The sequence below is a fragment of the Helianthus annuus genome, chromosome 9 (genome assembly GCF_002127325.2).
Source record: "Helianthus annuus cultivar XRQ/B chromosome 9, HanXRQr2.0-SUNRISE, whole genome shotgun sequence".
NCBI classification, from domain to species: domain Eukaryota; kingdom Viridiplantae; phylum Streptophyta; class Magnoliopsida; order Asterales; family Asteraceae; genus Helianthus; species Helianthus annuus.
In genome coordinates, this window is record NC_035441.2 from 147,622,967 (window position 1) to 147,636,263 (window position 13,297).

At 42.9% G+C, this 13,297-nt stretch overlaps 1 pseudogene; it reads left to right on the forward strand.

The window, feature by feature from the left end:
• Positions 1 to 867: 867 nt before the first annotated feature.
• LOC118481800 lies at positions 868 to 9,686 on the forward strand (annotated as a pseudogene).
• Positions 9,687 to 13,297: the final 3,611 nt, after the last annotated feature.

Consider the following 13,297-nt stretch of genomic DNA (forward strand, 5'->3'; position numbering starts at 1 on the left):
GAACAAATGCAACAAGCATTTTTGGACGAATACTATTCCATGGCCAAGACCGACGATGCTAGAGATGAAATTCGGTCATTTCGTCAACTTTCAAGTGAGCCTTTACATGAAGCGTTCACCCGATTCAAAGAACTCATGAGGAGATGCCCACATCACCAAATAGAAAAATGGGAATTGGTGAAATGTTTCGTACGAGGTTTGGATGATGCGACTTGGAATCGGCTCGAGACGACAAGCAATGGTACACTCTTGAGCAATCATGAGGATGACGATTGGGAATTTTTGGAGAGGATGAGCAAACGGTCCAAACAAAAAGAATCGGCCGATAGAGCAAAAAGGCATCCGGTTTCCCGATCACTTCCCGATCTCGATTCCAAGGATAGGATTTCCACCTTAGAGCGGGAAATAGCTCAATTGAAGAAAAAGAAGGAGGTGAACGCGGTTCAATTTGAAGTGTGTGAAGACTGTGGTGATATTGGGCATAGCACCAAGCAATGCCCAACGGGATCGAGTGACTACACCGAGGAGGTAAATCAAGTGTATGGGGATCGGAAGCAATACGACATGAATTCCAACACTTACCATCCGGGTTTGAGAAATCACCCTAATTTCCGGTATGGTAACGCCTCAAATCAAATGAATCCGAATTTCCAATCGGGTAATCAAGGTAGTCAAGGTGGGTCCTCATACAACAATCGTCAAGGTGGTAACCAAGGGGGTTATCAAAGGAATTACAATCAAGGGGGTAACCAAGGGTATCAAAACCGTGAAGGTAATTATCAACGTGGTTACAACCAAGGCGGAAATGGGGGTAATGCTTCTAACTCCCAAGGTGATGATTCGATTAGTTCGAAATTTGATGCTATCATGAATGCTGTGAGTACTCTTACCAATTCACACCATGAGTTCAAAGCCGAAGTGAAGAAAGAGTTTGAAGTGAGGGATAAATCTCAAAAGGCATTGGAGAAGCAAGTGGGGCAACTTGCTCAAGAGATGGCTCAAATTCGCGAAAGTGGAGGAGGACTTCCAAGCGACACCACGGTGAACCCTAAGCATCAAGGGTCGAGCTCGAAAAACACACGTGAGGTACCAATAAACAAAATTTCTTTACGTAGTGGTCGAGTGATAGATAACGGTGTTGAGCCACCACCACCCAAGTTTGTTGAAGGGGTGGTGGAAGATGCGAGTGATGATGAAGAGAATAACGGTCGAACGGGTCAAAATAAAAATGAATTAAAAATTAACAAAGATACACCCGTTGCGACCGTTCCCATCCCAAAGGCTAAGGACAAGGGTGTGGAGGGTAATACCGCCCCTTTTCCCGAAGCTCTTTTGGGACCATCTAAGAAAGTGGTAAACAAAAGAGGCCCACATCAAGAGGAGATGTGGGAAATTTTTAAACAAGTTAAAATTAACTTACCACTCTTAGATGCTATCAAACAAATTCCTTCATATGCGAAATACTTGAAAGATTTATGTACCCAAAAGAGAACTCACAAATTTCCTAAAAAACTTGATTTAACCGAAAATGTGAGTTCAATTCTTTCGGGTGCACTTCCACCAAAACTCCAAGATCCGGGGGCGCCCATTATTTCAATACAAGTGGGTGAATTCAAAATGACACGGGCACTTTTGGATCTTGGGGCGAGTGTGAGTATCTTGCCGGGTAGTTTATATGACCAATATGATTTTGGTCCACTTCAAGTGTCGAACACCACCGTGGTGTTAGCCGACTTGACCCCTAAACTACCCCGTGGGATAGTCACGGATGTAATAGTCAAGGTCGAGGACTTTTACTATCCGGTGGACTTTCTTGTGTTAGATTATGTTTCTTTGGACCGAACCAAGCAACCAACGGTGATCCTAGGTCGACCATTTTTGGCAACATCGAATGCCCAAATTAATTGCAAATCGGGCACGGTCGACATGACTTTTGGTAACCGTCGGTTGCGGTTAAATGTCTTTTCAGGATTAACGGATCCTCTAGTTGGCGATGAATGTTATATGGCGGACATCGTTGACGAGTGTATACCTCTATGTGACACTAGTGTCGAAGAGGAAAACACAATAGAGGAGTGTTTCATGTTTGACAGGTTACAAGGAGAAACGAATCGGAGCATGGATGAAGAGATGAAGGAGTTGGAGGTTATGGCGGCAAAAGAAGGAAGGCCCACTTGGACACATCAAGTGGAAAGTCTTCCGGAAAGCATAGACACAAAGTTGAAGCCGTCATTGGAAGAACCTCCGGCATTAGAGTTGAAGGTGCTATCCAAGCATCTTAAGTATGCTTATGTGGGTGAAGGTAGCACGCTCCCGGTTATTATTGCATCCAATCTAACCGGGGAGCAAGAAGAGAGGTTGATGAAGGTATTGGTCACCCATAGAGCCGCTATCGGGTGGACCATTGCGGATTTGAAGGGAATTAGTCCCTCGGTGGTGATGCACAAGATCATCACGGAAGATGGAATGAACCCTTCTCGCGACACACAAAGAAGACTAAATCCGAATATGCGAGAAGTGGTAAAGAAGGAAGTTTTGAAGTGGCTAGATGCGGGTATTGTATACCCTATTTCGGATAGCCAATGGGTGAGCCCGACGCAAACAGTTCCAAAAAAGGCGGGTATTCAAGTCGTCACAAACGACGCAGGTGAAGAGGTCGCCACTCGGCCCGGTAACCGGGTGGCGTATTTGTATTGACTATAGGAAGTTGAATGCCGCAACTTCCAAAGACCATTTCCCTTTGCCGTTTATTGACCAAATAGTTGAGAAATTGGCCGGACAAAAATTTTATTGTTTTCTGGATGGTTATTCCGGATACAATCAAATTGCTATACATCCGGAAGACCAAGCAAAGACTACCTTTACTTGTCCATATGGTACTTTCGCATTTAGGCGGATGCCATTTGGACTTTGTAATGCCCCCGCCACCTTCCAAAGGTGTATGATGAGTATCTTTTCAGATATGGTGGGGGAGTCTTTGGAAATCTTCATGGATGATTTCTCAATATTTGGGTCATCGTTTGATACATGCCTTGACCAACTCGAAAAAGTTTTGAAAAGATGTGTTGAGAAAAATCTTGTTTTGAGTTGGGAAAAGAGCCATTTCATGGTTCAAGAAGGGATTGTGTTGGGGCATGTAGTGTCGAGTCGTGGGATAGAGGTTGATCGTGCAAAGGTGCAAGTTATTTCTACCTTACCTTATCCCACGAATGTTAAGGGTATTAGGTCGTTTTTGGGTCACGCGGGGTTTTATAGAAGATTTATAAAAGGGTTTAGTGATATAACCAAACCCCTATGTAAGTTATTGCTAAAAGACCAACCGTTTGAATTTAACCAAGATTGTCAAAATGCCTTTAATGTGTTGAAACAAAAGTTGGTTGAGGCCCCAATCTTGCAATCACCGAATTGGTCGTTACCATTCGAAATTATGTGTGATGCAAGTGATTATGCGGTGGGGGCCGTGTTGGGTCAAAGGGTAAACAAGAAACCGGTTGCCATTTACTACGCAAGTAAGACTCTCTCGGATGCACAATTGAATTACACAACCACCGAGAAAGAGCTACTTGCGGTGGTATATGCGTTGGATAAGTTCCGTGCTTACATATGGGGTACTAAGGTCATTGTTTATTCTGACCATTCTGCAGTTAGGTATCTCATGGACAAGAAGGATGCGAAGCCGAGGCTAATCCGATGGGTTCTCTTGCTACAAGAGTTTGACCTAGAGATTCGAGATAAGAAAGGGAGCGAGAATGTGGTCGCGGACCATTTGTCTCGACTAAGTGTAGAGGATTCTTCCCGTGAAGAAATTAATGAGACTTTTCCAGATGAGCAAATCTTAAAAGTTGGAATATTACCATGGTATGCTAATATTGTCAACTATTTGGTTACAGGTGACTTGCCGGCTCATTGGGATAGAAGGAAGAGGTTGCACTTCCTGTCTCAAATCAAGTATTACACGTTGGAAGAACCGGACTTATTCAAGATTTGTCCGGATCAAGTCGTTCGAAGATGCATACCCGACGAGGAGATTCCTAGCGTCTTGATGCACTTGCATTCATTTGCTTGTGGGGGCCATTTTAGTGGTCACAAAACTGGACACAAAGTGCTCAATAGCGGCCTTTATTGGCCGAGTATTTTTAAGGATGCTTTTAATTTCGCTAAAAATTGTGTCGAGTGTCAAAAGTTAGGGAGTATATCAAAAAGGGATGAAATGCCCATGCAACCGATCCTTATTGTAGATATTTTTGATGTATGGGGGATCGATTTCATGGGCCCATTCCCTAATTCGCATGGCAACTTATACATTTTGGTGGCGGTCGATTATGTATCCAAATGGGTCGAAGCGATTGCCACTAAAACGAATGACCACACCGTTGTTTGCAATTTTGTTCAAACAAATATAATTTCTAGATTTGGGGTTCCCCGAGTGATCATTAGTGATGGGGGATCTCATTTCAAGAATTTTAATTTTGGCAAACTCTTGAAACGGTATGGTGTTGACCATCGAATTGCTACTCCCTACCACCCACAAACAAGCGGTCAAGTTGAGGTTTCCAATAGGCAAATAAAAGAAATTTTGCAAAAGACCGTTCGACCCGACCGAAAGGATTGGTCAACGAAGTTGAATGATGCTTTATGGGCTTATAGAACGGCTCATAAAACACCTATTAGAACCACTCCTTATCGCTTAGTTTATGGGCGAAATTGTCACTTGCCGGTTGAGCTTGTGCATCGTGCTTGGTGGGCTATAAAAGAGGTTAATATGAAATATGACGATGCAGGAAAGGAGCGAAAGTTGAAGCTTTGTGAGTTGGAGGAGCTTAGGGAAGAAGCGTACGAGTGTGCTTCAAAGTACAAGGATGACATGAAGAGAGCACATGACGCGAAGTTGAAGCCAAAGGAGTTTGAAGTGGGTCAAAAGGTTTGGCTCTACAATTCGAGGCTTAAATACTTCCCCGGAAAGCTCAAGAGCAAGTGGATGGGCCCGTATGTGATTACACGGGTCGGGAAACTTGGAGATGTTACAATCAAGGACCCGAAGGACGGGTCGAAACAAACGGTTAACGGTCACCGCCTTAAACCATTCCTTGATGGTAATGAAGAGAAAAAGGATGCAAATGTGGAGTTGGTATGTTTCTTGGGAAGCGTACCAACATATGAGGTAAATTAAAAGGGCCGGTAACACGTTTTGTAAAGTTATGTATACTTATTCAATTGTTTGCGTAATTGGATGTGAATCGTTTCCGGTTCATACTAACCTTTCTTGATTGTGTGAAGTTCGGGCATTCCAAACGGGTCGTGAAGATACAAGGTATGTTTTAGACTTGATTTGGTGCATTGAGGACAATACACGACTTTTTGGGGGGTGGTAGGGCCGTTAACGGTTATTTGTTTAAAAATTTTAACTTATAAAAATCACAAAAACATTTTTAATAATTTTTAGGAATTTTTAATGTACATAGTCCTTTTGGTAAAACTTCATATTTTTCCTCCTATTTTTCAAAAAAATATATATATATATATATATATATATAATAATTTTAAAAACCCGTCGGCGACGGGGTGGTGGCCGTCGGCGACGGCTTCCAAAAATGCCCGTAGACACCATTTTGACCGTCGGCAGACTATTAGCCCGTCGCCCCACACCTCAAATCCAAAGCCCGTCGGCGACGGGGTGGGACCCGTCGGCGACGGCTTCTCAGTTTCGTTCCGACGCAGCTCGAGTCTAGGGGTTAAAAAAACGAATTAAAACTTCTTTTTACCTCACCAACCCTCATCCAAACCCATTATTCACCACAAATTCGACCCATAACCATCTTACATCACTCCACACTTTCAAAATCTCTGCCTTCTCTCTCCTAACATCACCTATTCCCTTCATCTTCTCCACCTTCCTCCCTAAGAACCCTAAACCTTCAACTTACCATAACTCTCTCAATTCTCCACCAAATCCACTGATTCTTGGGTCCATCTTGAGTAATTTTTCAAGACGAACAAAACCCCTAACACGGTTTTCATCAAATCTTGCTATTGTGCAAGATTTCTGGACGTGTTCTTTAGGGTTTTGAAAGGGTGTGCATCAAAGTGCTTGCTTGTCATCTTTTCTTAGTTCTTCTTGTCTAACAACACCAAAGGTATGGATTATTCGTAAAGTTATGCTTGATTATCATATATTAGTGTTTTTCTTCCGAAATTTTAAACTATTTGGTTTAAGAGTAGGTTGTTTAGACAATGTATGTTGTGCTAGCATGATTTTGAACAAGATTAGTTGTTTTGAATGGAATTTGAGTATGTCATAACCATAGTGAAGTGATTACACTGTTATGAACATGATTGAACATGAAGATGATGTTGACCTTTGTTAAAATTATAAGATATTGTAAAATTGACAAAAGATTAATAAGTTATGATAAAGTGAGCGACTTTGGAAGTTTAAAGAGGCGACTTTGCGTATACTTGTTAATTAAATTGTCAACATCATACTTCATGTTCAAAGTTTGGGAGTTAATGAAGGTTGAATCTATATTGATGTTTTGCTTGTTTGTGATTGTAGTCATGGCAGGAAGCAAGAGACAAAAGACTACGGGTCAAGCTTCATCATCCGGGATTGGGTCTTCTTCCGGTTTAATACCGAAGAAATGGGAACAACCGAGCACTGTTGCAGAAAATGATCCAAGATTATACCGACAAGATTGGGAATGGGCAAAGTTCAGGGATAGTCAAAATGCCAGAATTTGGGATGACGAGAAGAACAAACAGTTATCGAGCTACCAAGATAGAAAGTTGGAAGCTAAGTTGTGGAAATGGAAGATGACAAACGGGGTGAACACGTCGGTTCCAACAAGAGTGATATGTGAACGGACCGTGAATATAGAAGAATTCCGGAAAATCGGGATTGTACAAATGTTTGAGAGGTTGGGATGGGAGAGCGTTTTGGATTGGTGTGAAGACAATACTCACCGGATTTACTTGTCGGAAGTATGTGAGTGGTTGTCCACTTTGAAGCTTGTAAACAAGAATGAATCCCCTTCGCAATGGAAGTTAGTGGGGAAGACATCTCGAGGAAACATGACGATGTCTTTCGAAACTATGAATCGTATTGCTGGGTTTGACTCTTTGGGGGTACAAGCCTATGATTACCCATCCATTGAGAATTTTTTGGATAATCACTTGAACATCAACGATATGGATCAATTGATAGATGTTATTTTGCCAACCCACCCAGGGGGTGACATGAAACGGAAGCATATGTCGCTCGAGGGAAAGATCCTTCAAGGGATCTCGGTTGAGAACATTTTAGCAAGATTTGGTGATCGTGGGGGTGTGAGAGTAAGTGATTGCAGGGTGGTGCATGCCTTATTGTATGGGACCCCGACACTGTCGTGGAGGCACATAGTCATGATGAACACATGGGCTACCAGGGAGTCGTCTCAGAGGCGGTTTATTCCGTATGCACGCCTCATTAGTGCCATGCTTGTGCAGCAGAATTGCTTACCCTCGGAAGCACTATGGGTCTCTAAGCCAGTGGAGGAATTTACTTGGGGTTACATGAAGAAAAATTGGAGGATAGAGGTCAAGTTTTCGGGAAATAGGTATGTGGTGACCGATGATTTGGGGAACAAGTTTGAGGTTCGTACTTCCGGGGCACCACCCGTGCAGGAAGAAGATGTGGAGATGGAGGAAGAAGAGGAGGAAGCTGAACCCTCCGATGCACAAAGACCAAGGCAACGTTACATGCGGCCACATAGGGAGATCAACGCTGAGGTGGCAGGTTTTGTGACCCGACGACGGGTGCCCTCCTACAAAAACTTTGACAGGGGGCAACAGGAGATATATGATAATGTCTCCGCGTGTATAGGAGAAGGCCGGGAATACAATCAAAGGAGAGAAGCTTGGCAAGGGTCTTACGGAGCTTCAATGCAAGAATACTGGGACGCTCAAGGAGCCCAACGTGAAAGGATGAATAAATTCATGGAAGAGCAGGAAATGTTCCAGGCCATGCAAAGGTCACAAATGGAACATTTAGCAAAGATGCAGGAGGACGAAGCGGCCCGAAGACGGGCGTGGGAAGAAGAAGAGGCGGCGCATCGACAACAAGAAGCAGAAGCAAACCGCCGCCGGTGGAGTGCTATGTACGTCTCTCAACAGATGGCGATTAATAACGCCAAGGTGTTGCATGATCAGGAGCGACACCATCGAGACTACCAAGCCGGCCTCCCCTACGCCGAACACTCGGGGTGGACGAATTACTCCGATCTTCCCTATCCTCAAGGCCCATCCGACCCGACTCCGCATTGGCCCGAAGCGGTAGGGTCCAGCTTCATCCCCATCCCGTACCAACCACCGCCTCAAGGGGAGCAAAGCCCCTTAGATAACTATAGGGAGATGTTCGAGGCCCTCACTGGTTATCCATACCAACCCAACCCGCCAACGGATCCAAATGAGCGATATCAGCGGTAGAGGTATGGTATGCTTTATGTTGTTGTTGTTGTATATTACTTTCCGTTAATTCTTTTCGTTTTTTATTTAATTATTGCCTAGTTAAATGAACTTTGTGGGTGTGTTCCCTATATAACCCTCACGAGACCTACTCGTCCTCCCGAGCTATCGGGAGGTTTAAAAGGGCTTGTTGCATAAGCTAAATGCAACCGTGATTCCTACGAAAGTGAGTTAGGTTTATTGTTGTTGTAAAATGTTTTCCACATAAAGTCAAAGGTACAATAACGTATGGCTTGGTAATAATTTCATAAAAGTGGTAGAACTAGGTAATTAACAAATTTTGATGGTTGTGAGAAGCATGCTTCTACACAAGGGTTAAGATTTGTAGGTACACTATGTTCGTGAGACGACCGCTTAGTTGAAAAGATGAAGAGCACACAAGGAACTAGCGAAAAACCAGGTGCATACGTTTCTTTTTTTACCTTTGATTTTTAGTTAGCAAATAAGTGGATTGTATCTTGTATTTTATTTTCCGGGGTGTAATCTTGGGGAGGTAGCCGTGTCACATCCTTTGTGCTTTACAAACTCTAGTTCTTACATATTGAGGACAATATGTACCTCAAGTGTGGGGATGGGGGAGTAGTAAAAGTTTTCGATTTTGACCCGTTCATTTAAATACTACACATTGAGGACAATGTTTACCTCAAGTGTGGGGATGGGGGAAAATTTCAAAATTTTTCAAAAATGTCTTATGTTCAAAGCAATCTCAAAAGCACAAGTAACCAAGTCAACGAGGGATGTCACAAACCATTTGGTCTTTTGTCATGGTCAAGTTCAAATTAATAAGCATATCGGGTATTTAGTGGGTGGTTATTTGAGAATAATTCGCCTAAGGAACTAGCAATGTATGCATATCACATATCATACCCTTATACGTGAGGTTTGAGCCCTTTATACATCATAGATTCACATTCACATGTTTCTTTGTTTGAGTGGGCCATTAGTCGCGTATTGTAGAACTTGCAACTTTTGATACATTCGAGACTATAGACCGAATACAAGCACGAGAATGATTAAGGCATTAGGTAAACTTTTTCCTTTTAAACCATTTATCTATCCTTACCCAAACAAGTCCCCTAGTCGCCTAATTTGAGCCTAAACCTTTCGTTTGACAACCCATTTAGCCCATAACCATAAGCCTTTTCTTTTTAAACCTGTGTGATGAAAATTAGATTATAGGAACTTAAGTTGTATAGTTGTGATTCATATAAAAAAAAAAAATCAGAAAATGTTGCGAAAAAGAATGAAAAAAAGCAGTGAGAAAAACACAAAAAGATGTGCTAGTAGTTTGTTGAATAAAAGGCGAAAGTTTTTGCCCATTTTGGATGTTTATAGTTTGCTTTTGTTTAAGATAGTCTTTTGTAATAAAATTCGAATTTTTCATCACCATAGCCACTTAAAAATATCCTATTCCTACCCTTCGCCTAGCCCCGTTACAACCCTTCAAAGACCTTTTGACTTGTGCTTAGTATTTGTGTTCGATAGTGGAGAATGATTGAGTTGCAAGCCTATGCGGGTACGTGTTCTATTTGGTTTTGAGCGATTAATTGTTGAAAAGCTAATACATTACACATGTTAGCAAACTTTAAGCCGAGTGGAGAGCACATTGTGAGGGATATGCATGATTTGTTAGTTTTACGGGCGGGTTAATCTTGGGTAACCATTTGTGTATCTAAAGCACGTCACCGCTAAATACATTGAATATTGTAAAGAGTTTGAACTTTTGTATGACATTAGACCTTAACCTTTGTCTCGGGAATGGGATGTATGTTCGTTGTTCGACCCACGTGAAAGTGAAAAACAGATTTGCTTGGGGACAAGCAAAAGACAAGTGTGGGGATGTGATACGCGGTTGGAAACCGGTGCTTGTTATTGTTTAACTTAACGTTTTTTCGTAAGTTTTAGTTTCGAATAGCCTACTTTTAATCAAGAATGTGTTTTGCAGGATTGATGGAGTTTAAGGAGCTTTTCGGGAGCTTTACAGGTCATCGGGTCGAAAACCGGAGTACCGGGATGCGTTACGGATCAACCGGAAGTGCAAGGAGCCAAAAATGGAAAATTGGTTTTTAGGGAGCCGTCGGCGACGGGGTATAGGCCGTCGGCGACGCCCCCTGGATAACCCCGTATGCTGAAATGCCCGTATCCAGGTGGTTAAGCCGTCGGAACAAAATGAAAAATCCAAGGCCCGTCGCCGACGGGTTGAGGGCCGTCGGCGACGGCCTGTCAAAAACAGAAACGGGATTGTGGCCATTTGGGGTTTTATTTCGATTCTTATTGGTGCTAGCTCCTTCAATTCGACAGTTACACTTCATTTTGAGTTTGAAAGACATTCTTGGAGCCATTATTCAACGATCCTTCACTACCACTTCATCTCGAATCAAGAATCCATCCTCTCAACAAACCCGAATTCTCATCCAAATCTAAACCCTAGTTCATCACCATTACACCCATTCAACCCATTCATCACCACCAACCATTCCAAACCTTAACCATTCCATCATCCATCTTCAAGTCCCAAGATGATCCAATTCAAGTTCCGTGCATCCGTTGATCGTGCCATTTACACCATGAGCGGCTAATTCCTCGGAGGTTTCACCCCGGTGTAGGTTAATTGTAAGTCTAGGGTTTGAACAATGTTTTAGTTTGGTTTTGTGACAACTTGATTTGTATTTGAATTGATTGACAATTGTCTTGCATTTGAACTATATTTGTGAATTGTCGAGTGAGTTATGAAATTTGACTTTGCGAAATAAGTTTGTGCAATTATGCCTTGTCATTCAAAAGGTTTTATTTGTCCGAAGTAACGAAGTGCATTGTAGTCCGTGTATGCGTTGATAACAATTGGCACCTAAGCTTTGATGATAGAAATCCGTTAATAACTTATGCAAGTGAATTAAATCTAAAACGTGTAAGAACCCTAGGATTGCAATAACCGAACCGGGTGTGAACCTTGTTTTCTCTATCTTGTCAAAACCTTTATTTACATTATTGCAATTGCTCGTTTTTTTTAGTAGTTATAATTTATATCTTCCAATCAAACAAAAATACAAAAACATATCTTAGCAAGCTTCATAAACGTGACATTTTCTGCATTTCATTCAAAGTCCATTCGCAAACCACATACTCTTCGTGGTTCAATCCCTTGCTACCACTAGCTATTTGTTAAGGGTAATTAGGGTATATAAATATTATCTTTGACCGGAGCGCGACTCTCCGATCACAACCCATGATTGGTACTTGACTTCTCGGAGAATGTCGGCCGACACAAGTTTTTCAACCTCTTGGCAAGCTGCCAGGCTTCTTTCGGGTGCCAGGCTTCTTTTCTTTTGGACCACCGGTTTGACATCCGGTGGTATTCTTAACTCGTGTTCGGCAATGTTCCGGGGGATCCCAGTCATATCTTCAGGACACCAAGCGAATACATCACTGTGATGTTTTAGCAGCTTTTCAAGGTATGAAAGGGTCTCCTGGGAAAGGTTTGGGTTGACTCTTATCCGTTGCTCAGGGTATTTAGGGTTTATGGCCAACCCTTGCCTGTCTTCTTCACTGTTTGAGCTTTCACCCTCAATCACGTAAGCTTCCTGCGAGGGTTGAAGGGTTGCTATCCCCCTTTCAGTAGGGAATTTGACTGTGCCATGGCCAACAGACACTGCCATGTAAAATGCACATTGTCCGGGCCTCCCTATGATTACGTCATAACTTGAGGGGATGTTGATAACCACAAAGGTTAATGATCGGGTTCTCTCTTTCGATCCTTCGCTGAAGCGAACATCAAGGGTTAGCTGCCCCAGAGGCTTGAGGGTTATATCGGTGATACCTTTTATGGAGGTTCCGGAAGGTTGAAGCCTTGAACGTTCTTCATTGCTTAAACGGTTGAAGAACTTTTCGAACATGATTTCAGTGGCTGCCCCAGTATCTATGTATGCTTTACATGTTTGTAGTGTTCCCACGGTGGTTTCTACCACAAGGGGACTGGGAAGTGGATCCTTCCTCGTTGGGGGGAAGCAGACACACTGAAGCTCCCAGGCTTCCAACCGCTGCTTCTTGTGAGGAACCTTTTCATCAGAGTATACCATATTGACTTCCTTTCCCTTGCCTTCAGCCATCTTGTCTCGAACTCCTTTTACCAAATGGGCGAGTTCTCCTGACTTAACAGCCTCTTCAATTCTCTTTTTTAGTTGGAAGCAATCGTTGGTGTGATGTCCCTTTTCTTCATGAAACTCACAGAATTGTGTGGAGTTCTCATTTTTTCTGCTTTTGGGGAGAGGCCTGGGAAGTCTAAAGTTTTGTTTGACTTCTTCTGTTGCCAGGATTTCCTGAGGGGTTTTGGTGAGGGGAGTGAAACTCATGCCTTTGTCTCTGCTTGAAGGGTTCCGACCTTCAGACCTTCGAGAGTCTGAACCCTTTGGGCGCCTGTCGTAGGAGTTGAAGTTTCCCCTCTTCCTGGCTGGACTATTGCTTCGCCAGCCAGACCCTCTTTTCCTTTGTTCCTTGATGTCTACAGCTTCCTCTCCCCGAATGTGGGCTTCGGCCCTTTCAAGGGCTTCTTCCAAGGTTTTGGGCAGAGATTTGTTGAAATCTCGTGTGAGGTATTTAGAGGTTATGGCATTCATAAAGCCAGCTACTCTCATTTTCTCGTCTGCCCCTACATAGGTCAGACCTTCCTTCTTGTATCGTTCAATGAATGCTCGAAGACTTTCATCATCATGTTGTTTTATCTGGAAGATTACTGTTGCGTCTTTGACATATCGCCTTTGTTGGGAGAAGTTTGCCAAAAAACCCCGGCTGAGATCGTCAA